This window comes from Arachis ipaensis, chromosome B03, assembly GCF_000816755.2.
Source record: "Arachis ipaensis cultivar K30076 chromosome B03, Araip1.1, whole genome shotgun sequence".
NCBI classification, from domain to species: domain Eukaryota; kingdom Viridiplantae; phylum Streptophyta; class Magnoliopsida; order Fabales; family Fabaceae; genus Arachis; species Arachis ipaensis.
The window spans coordinates 123,872,120-123,882,112 of NC_029787.2; the positions used below are offsets into that span (position 1 = coordinate 123,872,120).

At 31.6% G+C, this 9,993-nt stretch overlaps 1 pseudogene; it reads right to left on the reverse strand.

Moving 5' to 3' along the window:
- LOC107633809 lies at positions 4,121 to 6,856 on the reverse strand (annotated as a pseudogene).

Sequence of the window (9,993 nt, forward strand, 5' to 3'; positions counted from 1 at the left end):
GAGGAGCCTGCCGAAGATGAGGCCATTACGGCTCGCCTTTATGTGTCCTTCTCGGGATAGCGTCATTTAAAGAACAAAGGTCAGCACAACGTTAAAAAAAAAAAAAAAAAAAAAAAAAAAAAAACATTTAAAAAAAAACCAAAAAAAAAAAAAAACAAAAAAAAAACAATGAATTATTCAAGAAGAGAATCTGCATTGTTCACTGATATGATGAAGAATGGGTGTATGATGTATGTATAGTTGTGCTTCTGAATTTCTGATTTACATACGGATTCATCATAATCATGCCCTTTCGGAATAACCTCATTTTATTTTGTTTGTAAGGTAAGGACATTGTTGACGGGTTCTTTCAAGTCACAGTTCCAATATTCTTTGTTGGAAATAAAATCAAATTGAGTAGCTAGCGACATATTATACTAAGAGAGGGACAAACAACTGAAACAAGCAGGAAAATTAGTAGTAGTAATGAACACTATTTTTCACGTGCTAATTCATGGTTTGTAAATTAATTAAGACATTCTCTCTCTAGATATATATACAATACGCATAATTAATTAAAATTGTAACATTTTCTTTCATTCCGTCATTACTCTATCTTATTTCTTTCCTCTACTTAATTTTCCTTCTCTTATTTAATTTGAATTTTGAACATATGCGTGATGCATGTATGTGATGCACCACTTCAAAATATAAGAATACATTTTTCCTGAAACCCATCTTTTTAATAGCTTATTAGTGATTAGCCAATGAAGTTTGGTTCAATTAATTGCAGTGTCCACTAATTAAAATACATAATTAATAACACTCTCACTTACAGACTTTTCATATTTTTACTTATCGATTATTATAAAATAAAAAATAAAATATAAAATATAAAAATATAAAACAATTTTAATATTATTTTTATCTGATCATATTAGAATTAACTAATAAAGTATATAGAACAATTAAAAATAATGGATAATACTAGATATAATAAATGTGTAATTATAAATGTTATATGCATGTGACATTATCAATATTAAAATAATATTGTTATACACTTTGCAAATAATATGTTGCATGGAATTATTATATATAATATGTATAAATATGGATGTTATTAACGATATTTTTTCAACAACTTCCATTATATAACTTATGATTGTGTACTAAAAATATAAACTTTTTTTTTGTATATAATTAATTTTTATAATGACCTACAAACATGGTCAAAAAAGAGTTAAGTTCCTCCTAAAAGTATTGGGCTAAAAGAATGGAACCCAAAAGAACACCTTGAGGAGTTGAATTTCTCTTCAGTGAGAACTATATTGGTAGAAATGGATTGGTTGGATTTGCAGTGTAAAGGTGTCATCTAGTTGAAAGAAAACCAAACTAGATGTCTCTTCACTAATGTCACATGTCAAGAGCTTTAGTTTAACGTGTGGGAATCAACTTTCTACCTTTTCAGTTGACAAGACTTGAGGTAACACAAATACCTAAAGATATTTTGAAAAAAGCAGTAAACCAAATGTCAGACTAAAACCATTGGACAATAGATTTTCTCTTCATCATAATTTTACACTATAAAAAAGAACTCAAGTCACCTCTGTAAAGCATCCTTCACTTTCACTTTTTCACCTTCACCTTCATCCTCTTCTGAAAGCTTCTTTTCTTCATCCTCTTCTGAGAGCTTCTTTTCTAGAACATTCACCTTCACCTTCACCTTTTTCTAGACCTTTCTTATTCCTGAAGTTGAAAAGTTAGAAAACCCATCTTTTCCTCTCCCAAAATTTCTCTCATCGTTCTTCATTTTATTTATTCCTTTCATGAGTGAAAACTGGCATTCGGGTGTTCCACCAGAACACTCGACAACCATTAACCAGCCCCTGTCCACTTTAAACAAAGCTCATTCATCTTCTTGTGACATTAGTGGAGGTCTCAATACTTGTTCTCCACCTCTATTTTTCATCATTAGTTCTTGTATTGCTTATTCGTTATTAATAGAAGTGTTTCCCTCACAAGTATACTTACCCTAAATCTCTCATCTTAACTATTATTTTTCACTTAATCTATTTTTTACAAAACTCCCCTGAATCAACTTATTATTTACATAGATGGTTATAAGTAAAAAATAAAATGTAGAAGAAAATTATGAAACAAATCTTAAAATAAATATTGAAAAAAAATAGAAAAAGAAAAGAATATAAAAAATACATCAAAGATTAAACACTTACGAGATTAAAATGAATGATAAATATTTTCTACTGATTATTGGGCGATTTTATGTTTTGGTGCTTGTGTTTTGTTGACATATTAGCCTTTATATAATATAATGAAAGAGAATAGAAGAGAAATATTGATCAAAACAATGAAAAAAAGAGAGAATTAGTCCGATATTTTAGACTTATTATTATTATTATTATTGTTATTACATTATTTCAGCAAATTATGTTATTATTATTATTATTATTATTTTATTATTTTATCTACGGTATTTTTTAGTCCGACAGGCTAAGGACTAATTCGTTGCGAATTTAAATTTCATTCAAGGATTTTATCGCTGACCAATAAATTATTGTATACACAAGACGATATTCGAACATCCCACACTTACTTAAGCTAATGAGTAAGCTGACTATTCGACCAAGGTAAGTTAGTTTCATTATTTTATTTTATTACTATTAATGCATATAAAAAGCATTATGATACATATCACCATTCATATCACATGGAGTGTTGAATTGAAGCTCTAGCGCGTAAGAAGAAGAAAGTTAAGAAAGATGTTATTTAATTAATGAATGTAAAAAAGGAATTTTTGGGTTGTTTTGGGCTGTTATTTGTTGTATCTTAAATATTTCTGCTATAATTATAAGGAATAGAACAAGTTGCAATTTGATGCGTGTGAAGAAGAATTAATTAAGCATAGACAAATAAAAACAGAAGCAGCTATGCTACACGCCGAAAGAGTTAAGTTAATTATAGTTATAGATTTAGAGCACGTTAGAAAAAATTGGAATTAGGCGTAGGGATGAGTCATGTATGATGTTCCATAAATAAATCATAATAATTTTGCTGGCTCCCATGCGTCAAATAATATTCCAATGAATAATGTTGTCTTGTTTACTCAAACTAGCAAATTAGCAACGAGCGTCTACGCTTTCACATGTCATCTATTCTATTTCCAATCACTTCTTCTACGTAACACAAAAATTCATAAATATGAAAGGAGAATAAGAATATATCTCTGTCTCGATTTTTCTTTTTTTTTCTTTCTTTAGCTTAACAAGCAATCATTAAATTAAAGAATTCTATGATAATAACAAGTGAGATAGAAGATAAGCTAATAAGTACTTTTTTTTTTCTAGAAATGAAATGATTATGAGTATGACACGAAAAGGACGAGAAAGGGGCACATGTGTTGTGTGTATGGTAGAAGAAATGAGATTTGCTGAGGTGAAGAGAGAAGAAGAAGAAGAAGAAGAAGTCACAAATCAGGAGGAAGCGCCCACGATATATATCCAAAACCGCTTTTGGGTTTTAACTTTTTTGTCTATTTCGTCTCTGTTTTTTTCTGCTTGGTTTATTTAATTTATTTTCCTTTCTTTCTATTTTACTACTTTCGGTCCCACTCTCCCCTTCTATAGTCTTCTAGATCATATACCACTTGAATCAAATTTGGTTATCCTTCGGTTCAAACAACAATCTTTCATTTTTGTGCTTAGATTTATAAGCATGATCGATTATTGTGGTTATTAATTGATTAAAAAAAATGACTAATTAACAAGTGTAAAATGAATGATGAATAATAAATAAGATGAGAGGAGGGGGCCGGGGGAAGAAGTGGAAGAAAGATAGAGATTGCATGCAAGTGAGGGTAATGTGGTGAAAGTACAATGAGTGTGATGATTCATGATTCCATGTATGTCAGATAATTTGATTGCATTGCATGTGTTATACTCAATGATATAAAAATCACATAAGTGTTGCCTGTTGGGGATGCAAGGTTTGGTCACCAATTAACGTCAGAAGCGCCCCTTACCTTTGGTATTTTGGATCAATCTACCTGAGATACATATATGTGTCAAGTGGGGTACCATGGTGGTTGTCATACATCATCACTCTTATGTATATGGGGTCATCACTCATATCCCTTCCTCATAGCCTCATACCCATCATTCCATTTCACGCCACAGTATATTATTGCTATATGTAAATTAATTGATAAAAGACATGTACATTACATGTGATTTTTTTTGTTATTCAAAAACACTTTTTACTGCAATATTGGGTCGATTTTTTTTATTTAACCTATCTTTTTAATAAATTGGTATATGGAAGGTTACATGTGATTTATTTTGTTAATTTAATATTTTAATTTGACTTTTAAAAATATCAATGTGAGTTAAATTGATCATTTTGATAATTTTCTGTTTCGTATTATATAATTAAATATCACGTGACATGCAGTGACGAATTCAGAAAATTGGATAAAATAATAAAATAATAATTCAAAATAATAACAAATAATTTAGAATTCCATTCTTCTAGGTTTCATATTTTAAAAAAATTGAATAATCTTTTCATTGTCAATACAATCAAATGTCTCTCTTTCTATGTATGTCACTAAACAATCATTTAAAAATTTATCTCCCATACGGTTACGAAGTCGACTCTTTATGATGTTCATAGCAGAAAAAGTTCTTTCAACTGATGCAGTTGCTACAGGCAAAACTAAAGCTAACTTTAAAAGAAGAAACACTAATGGATAAACAATATTCTTTCGAGTCTCAACCAACTTCTGAGAAAGAGTACCAATTCCATTTAAGTCCGAGAATTGATCATCAGAATGCACATCTAGTATGAAGTTCTCAAGTTGACTGTCAAGTACCAAAAGTTGAGTGGAAGAAAATTCTAATGGATAAAATTGAGCTAACTGGATCAACTTCTCCTTATCAAATGCAAAAAATGAGTGTCTTGGATTCAAACAAGCTATGCAAAGAAGCAATTCAGTATTCACCTCTGTAAAACGATTATTGAATTCTTGAAGTTGTCTATCAACTACTTGATAGAATATCTCAACTTGAAAATGATGCAAATTTGATATCTTTTGAGCTTTGCGTCTTGATCTTTCTTGTGACACAAATATATCATCTATGATTGGAACAGTAATATCATGTTTGTCACAAAACAGTGAGACTTCATCAAGTAAAAGAGACCAACCATCATCTCTTATATTTTGCAATCGTTGCTTAGACACTTTGACTAATGCCATAGCATTTACAATATCTTGATTATTCCTTTGTAAGACCTGAGATAACTCATTAGTAACTCCCAAGATATTTTTCATCAAGTGCAAGTTGAAAATGAATTCAAAGGATTGAATGACATTCAATAAATGACATGCTTCAACTCTTTGTTCTGAATTATTTCCATCTTCCTCAACATATTCAAGAACATTAACCACAGAAGGAAATAAAGAAATTAATCTAAGTATAGTTCCATAGTGTGAACCCCATCTAGTGTCTCCAGCTCTTTTTAAAGCTGTTTCTTGATTCAAACCACGCCCACTAGAAATTTCTCCACTTTTTAGTACTTCAATTGTCTTAGTCATCTGACTATCACAAAGCATATCTTTTCGTTTACACGAAACTCCAACAACATTGCACAAATTGGTTAACAAATTAAAAAGCAAAGCAATTTCAACTTGTTTTTTTGCAACCATTATAAGAGCTAAATGAAGTTGGTGGGCAAAGCAATGTACATAGAAAGCATAAGAATTTTCTTTCAATATCAAAGTTTTCAAACCATTAAATTCTCCTTGCATGTTACTTGCACCATCATATCCTTGTCCACGTACTATTGATAAACTTAAATTATATGTTTCTAATAATGACTCCAATGCTAATTTTAGAGATAAAGCATTAGTATTAGAAACATGAACAAGACCAAGAAAATGTTCCCTAACTTGTCCTTCTTTGTTCACATATCTTAAGCAAACTGACATTTGCTCCTTAATAGAAATGTCGCGGGCTTTATCAACCAATACAGCAAATAATTCATCACCAAGATCATCAACAATAACTTTTGTCGTTTCCCTTGCAGCAGCTCTTACAATGTCTTTTTGGATTGAGGGTGCTATTAGTTTAAGAGTTCCATGAGCATTTTTGAAAGCACGATAAATCTCTTCATTATGTGCGCATGAAAGTTTAGAAGTTCCAAAAAATTTCCTTGGTTAACAGAATCATCCGTCTCATCATTACCACGAAAGGCCAATCCTTGTCGCAAAAGAAATCTAATACAATCAATTGTTGCTATCAAGTGAATTTGATAATTCTTTTTAACTTGCTCAGATTGTTTTTCAATAGCAGCAGTGATGTATTGTTTTGGTCTCATAAGTGCTTCACATTTTCTCCAAACTTGATTATGAGTGCCATCATGAATCCCAACATGAATTTGTAGTCTCTCCTTTTTTTTTTCAATTTGAAAAGCTATTAGTTACAAAAGCATCACCACCTTCAGTCTCGGGTTTCATAAGATAACAACAAAGACAAAAAACAACATCTTTTGATATACTATACTCTAACCAGTTGCCATAGTCATCAAACCAATTAGGATTAAATCTTCGAAAAGTAGAACCACAAGCAGTTTGTGGAAAATCATGATTCTTTGGTTGACAAAGACCTTTTTGCAAATATGCACATCTAACTTTGTCTCTGTCATTCGGGTGATAACTTGAAATCTTTGGTCGTTGTCCTGGATCTGCTATAAGACTCTCTACTTCAAATTCTAAAAACCTCCTTTTATTAGAAGAGATCAATAAATTATTTTGAGATCCAATCTCCAATGATGAGGTTCTTTTGAAATATTTCTCCATTACTAATAAGATAAAATTATATATCTAAGTTAATTAATTAATAAAAAAGTTCACAATTCTACACAAATTAAAAACTATAAATACAAAATTGATATACATATGTCATTTAAATAAATTTCCAACAAAAACAACAACAACTAATATCCCAATCTATTCTAAGCTCTTGCGGTGCTGATGCACACCTGATGATGAGACAGAATTGCTATAAGCCTATAAGTCAATGAGGTAATATTACTCATCGAGTCATTGTTCAACATTAGTAGAATAGTAGTCTAGACTCCAAAAACAGAAATTGAGCATATAAACTTATTTCAAAGACCCTGTAATGAAATTTAAACAATACCATATAAACTTATTTCAAAACTCATATAAATAATACCGTACCATATAATGAGTCTTTACATATCAGATATTAGTCTCCATTTTTCCCATCTTAAGCAAGTAGGAAAGACGCAATCTTTATATATCAAAGAAGAAAAAAAGGAGTACAGTCTAAGTGAATAAAATCCAATCACAATTCACAAATTAACAAACAAATTAATCCAAGAAGTGAATAAGTGAATTAACAAACAAATTAATCAAACTAAACTTGCAAAGTTGTAATTACATCAGAACAAATTCAATCACAAATTCACAATTAACAAACCAACTAAATCAATTATCAAACAAATTAATCCAATTAGCAAATAAGTGAATAAACAGAATTGCAGATCGCTGAATCATGATTCATGAATGTACCAAGAAATAGAATAATCTAAGACTGAATCTGAACAGCTAAACTCTAGGAACTAGGAAGCAAAAATGCAGAACCCAATAGGCAGTAGCGGTGCGGGCGTGCAGCGTTCAGCGGCAGCAGGACGAAGGCGAAAGGTAGGCGTTCTCTGCTGAAGTCTGAAGAATAAAAAGTGAAAACCAAAGAGAGAAGAGGAACGCAGATTCGCAGATTCGCAGTATTCGAAGAAGAAGAAGAAGAAGAAGAAGAAGAAGAAGAAGAAGAAGGCACAAGGCAGAAGCCAGAAGGGGATGCGGAGACGCGGCACGGCAGCAGTGACTCTGGACTCTTGAGACAGGAGGGCGGAGACGTTAGCAAGGAGAGAACCGTGACACTGTCTGAAACGCGGAGTGGTGGCACGCGACACGACAATAGCAAGCCAGTAATGGACTAATGGCTCTTAGCCTCTTAGTGCGGACTGCGAAGGCTGGAGCTTGGAGGGAGGGCTGGAGCAGATGAAGAAGATTGGAGAAAAAGAAGGGTTAGGGATTTAGTTTGGGGTGGGTCTGAGCCCTGAGGTCAAAATTAATTATATAATGAGAGCAATTAAGACATTTCACTAAAAACTACTAAGTTATTTTTGGAATTTCACTGGGGCAGTTGCCCCCACTCCCCAATAAATACATCTGTCCTACTGACATGTGACAAATTTTATCTTTAAGTTAAATTAATCATTTTGATTTACCTTATACATACACCAGCATAAATTAATGGTGTGATAAATTTATCTCATGGAAATGTTGATTCTTTTTTGAGAAAAACCAAATCAGCCCCTGACAATTATCTCGAAAGACAACGAGGTCCCTGACAAAAAAAAAATCCCAACCCGGCCCCTGACAAAAAAATAAAACCCAACCCGGCCTCTAACAATTACTTCGAAAGGACAACGAGGCCCCTGTGCCAAAAAAAAATAATGTTATTTTTTTTGGCACAGGGACTAATCAGTCCAAAAAAAAAATTATCAGGGGTCGGATTGTGTGTTTTTTTTTCTTGGGAGCCTCGTTGTCCTTTCGAGATAATTGTCAGGGGTTGGATGGGGTATTCACTCTTTTTTTTTTAAATATAGGAGTGAGATTCGAACTCGAAATTTTTAGGTGAGGATGAGAAGATTATGTCATTTAATTTATAATTTATTGGTGAAAATGTTGATATCTTTTTTTTTACTAAATATAGGAAGATTCGAGACTCCTTAATTGAATATAGGGAGACTATACCATTTGAATTATAATTTATTGAAAAAAATGTTGATATCTTGTATACACCAATACTTAACGATGATATCAATCATCACTAATATATATATATATATATCGCCAAAGAGAACTCTAAACAGAAGCTAGCTACCTATGTATGTGATGACATATATAGCTAACTATTTTGTATTGTACCGTGCTATAGCTAGCTCTCTATAGTCTACTCCAATCCCCCAGTCCCATCAATAATTTCTTTCAAGCAACCATGCAAAGTTTAATGTACTCTAATATAGGTTGAAATTTTTGTATATTCGTTAATGAAATGGTGACAATGATGATTAATTTGACTTTGGTCCTTTTTGGTAAACTGAAAATTGGAGATAACATATGTATGACAAATTGGTTGATGATATTATATTTGCTTGAGATGCAAGTCACTTCCCTTGTTCTTCCGTTTTGAGTTTTGACCCTTTCCTTGGTTCTTAGCAAAAATTGCGGTCTATAAGGAACGGAATTAATAATAGTATGAGACAGAATCTATAAAAGTTTTGGGTCAGGAATGGATATATGCTATAGCTAGCTATGATATTCTTAGATATATAGTAACAACAAACACATGAAGACAAGTATATATGTCTATTCTATTTTTTGCTCGGCTGAATTCCCGGGTAAATCAGTTTATAGATTTCATATGCTTCTTACGTTGCTCTGCAAGTAAAATCCACCAGTGTCTCGACAATCCTATTTCTTGGATTTTACATACAACACACCACCTTCTTATACGCCAAATATTGTCTCTCTCTCTCTCTCTCTCTCTCAATTCACTTTAATTTGTCAACGTAACAAATTAATAGATCCTAGTGTTGGTTATTGTATCCCTCTTCAATATTGGGTTTGGTATTTTTAATGTCCATATCACGTGTTCTATAAACATGTATTAACTAATTTCTAATTATATTCTATGTTTTCACTCAATTACAAAAATATATACGCACATATATATACAGGGCAATTTCATGTGCTAGAATTGAACAATAAGTCCTTTAGCTTTCACTGAATGAGAAATGATAGGGACAAGAGCGAAAAAATGAAAAATTAACTAGTATTTTTTCAAATATAAAATAAATATAAAATAAAAATACTAGTCGCTTAATATTTGTCATATATAATCA